This window comes from Schistocerca cancellata, unplaced genomic scaffold (assembly GCF_023864275.1).
Source record: "Schistocerca cancellata isolate TAMUIC-IGC-003103 unplaced genomic scaffold, iqSchCanc2.1 HiC_scaffold_371, whole genome shotgun sequence".
NCBI classification, from domain to species: Eukaryota; Metazoa; Arthropoda; class Insecta; order Orthoptera; family Acrididae; genus Schistocerca; species Schistocerca cancellata.
Window position 1 is genome coordinate 17,501 of NW_026046389.1, and position 2,526 is coordinate 20,026.

General features: G+C 56.6%; 1 non-coding gene across 1 annotated transcript in view; it reads right to left on the minus strand.

Moving 5' to 3' along the window:
• LOC126119346 (small subunit ribosomal RNA) overlaps positions 1–53 on the minus strand; it is a 1,909-nt gene extending 1,856 nt beyond the window's left edge. The window contains exon 1 of the ribosomal RNA XR_007525854.1: positions 1–53. This exon is cut by the window's left edge and continues 1,856 nt beyond it. This is a non-coding gene — a ribosomal RNA (small subunit ribosomal RNA).
• Positions 54–2,526: the final 2,473 nt, after the last annotated feature.

A 2,526-nucleotide genomic window follows, 5' to 3' on the forward strand; every position in this document is an offset into this window, starting at 1 on the left:
CATGGCTTAATCTTTGAGACAAGCATATGACTACTGGCAGGATCAACCAGGGAGCTGCGTCAACTAGAGCTGAGCAGCCGGCCGCCCGGGAGTGTGTCCCAGGGGCCCGCGCGAACACGCAAGCGTCCGCTCAATTATTCTGCAAACAGGAGGAGGCTGAGCTCCCCTGCACAATACACCTCGAAACCCTCTCAGGTCCCGGCGGCGCGCAGCGCCGTCCTAAGTACTTGGTCGGGTTCGAGAGAGGCGCAATCGCCCGGAGTTAGGCGAGTAGACGCTTTAGGTGCGACCACCCGTGCTCCCAACTGAGCTTGCCGCTGCCGACAGAGGCCCGGGAGCGTGCTGTCGTGGCATTGCCGGCGGGAGACAACACGCGCCACCTACGGTGACCGGCAGCTCCAACGCCAGCGCCACAGAAGGGCAAAGGCCCCACGTGGGTGCCGAAGCGAACTCTCCCAGCACAGCGCACGTGCCAACACGTCTGCACAACTGCGATACAAACCACCAGCGAGAACCGCTGGGGCGACCGAGCAGCAGACGGCGTCGCGGCGCCGAGTGCCGGGCGGCGGCGCATCCTCAACGCACACAGTCCTCAGTCGGACCAGCACACTGCAGATGTCCACCGCGCTTCGCACCGGGCCCGCGAGGACCCACTTTGGCCGCCCGGCGCCGCGCGCAGGGTGCCCCGGCGCGCAGCTGCGCCGCCTGCCGCGTCCGTCGGCCGGCGCGCCTGCCACTGGGCGCCCCCACCAGCCGGCTGTAGCGCGTGCGCCCACGCACCGCGCGGCCAGCACGCCGGGCGGCCCCCCCTCACCGGCCGGGGACGGTCCCACCCAGCCACCGCCGCGTATCGCTTCACACACAGATTTGCCCTTACTGATTTACCTCCAGCAACAACAACCGCACCACAATGGGTTTACCAGTTGTTCATTTGCGTAACGTCACCAGCAAACGTAGACGTCCATCCCAGTTTGCAAATGCAACGATTATTGCATACCTGTCTGTTAGGTGTCACGACACACTACGTCTGCCCACATACACGCAACAAAATGTGCACGACTAGAGAACACGTGGGAGGTGGCCCCCTACGTATGCGATGTCCATTACGAGACCGACTGTCAACCAGCATCTGTACCATGTCGCAGATGTGGAACGCGGTGCACCATGCTATCACACTGGTGAGAAGAGACGACTACGTTTGAATACACGCGCCACTACATCAACAGACGGCTCATGCTGATCGCCATCCAGGGCGTCCGTTAATCCCACACGTCTCTATGGCGTACCACACTGCAATGTAGCTGTTATGGGGAGACGGCACGTGGCTGAGTGCACAACATTTGGACCGTATGGTTCGCTGTTGTTGGGCGCAGTCGTTGTACGGTCACACATGTGCCACAGCGTATCATGCAGTACATACGGACCTATGTGCAGTACAATGTGAGGGTTAAGCTTACGACATCAGCGGACAGTGGACACAGGCCGTACCACGACGTAGACTGAGCGCTTCGACATGCGAATGCCAGTGAACAGCTGCGAAGGGCATTGAACACGCAAGCACCTGAACGACCAGCGTGCGAAGGCAGGGGGGAGGGTGGGGGCGATGTACATCCTGCAGTCGTCCACATTACAGTGTACAGCGGGAGCATGTAAAAAGTAAGCAACACTTGCGAAGTGTTGAACATGAAACGATACACAAGAGGGTGGGCGGTGCGAGTAGCGAACTATATTCAGAGGGTTGTGGTTAGACAACACTGGATTAATGTAACGTGTCATATGCCAATTACAGAGCAGGTTAAGGCACAACTTGGGTTAGGTTAAGGCACAACGTGGGTTAGGTTAAGGCACAACTTGGGTTAGGTTAAGGCACAACGTGGGTTAGGTTAAGGCACAACGTGGGTTAGGTTAAGGCACAACGTGGGTTAGGTTAAGGAACAACGTGGGTTAGGTTAAGGCACAACGTGGGTTAGGTTAAGGCACAACGTGGGTTAGGTTAAGGCACAACGTGGGTTAGGTTAAGGCACAACGTGGGTTAGGTTAAGGCACAACGTGGGTTAGGTTAAGGCACAACGTGGGTTAGGTTAAGGCACAACGTGGGTTAGGTTAAGGCACAACGTGGGTTAGGTTAAGGCACAACGTGGGTTAGGTTAAGGCACAACGTGGGTTAGGTTAAGGCACAACGTGGGTTAGGTTAAGGCACAACCTTGGGTTAGGTTAAGGCACAACTTGGGTTAGGTTAAGGCACAACTTGGGTTAGGTTAAGGCACAACTTGGGTTAGGTTAAGGCACAACTTGGGTTAGGTTAAGGCACAACTTGGGTTAGGTTAAGGCACAACTTGGGTTAGGTTAAGGCACAACTTGGGTTAGGTTAAGGCACAACTTGGGTTAGGTTAAGGCACAACGTGGGTTAGGTTAAGGCACAACGTGGGTTAGGTTAAGGCACAACGTGGGTTAGGTTAAGGCACAACGTGGGTTAGGTTAAGGCACAACGTGGGTTAGGTTAAGGCACAACGTGGGTTAGGTTAA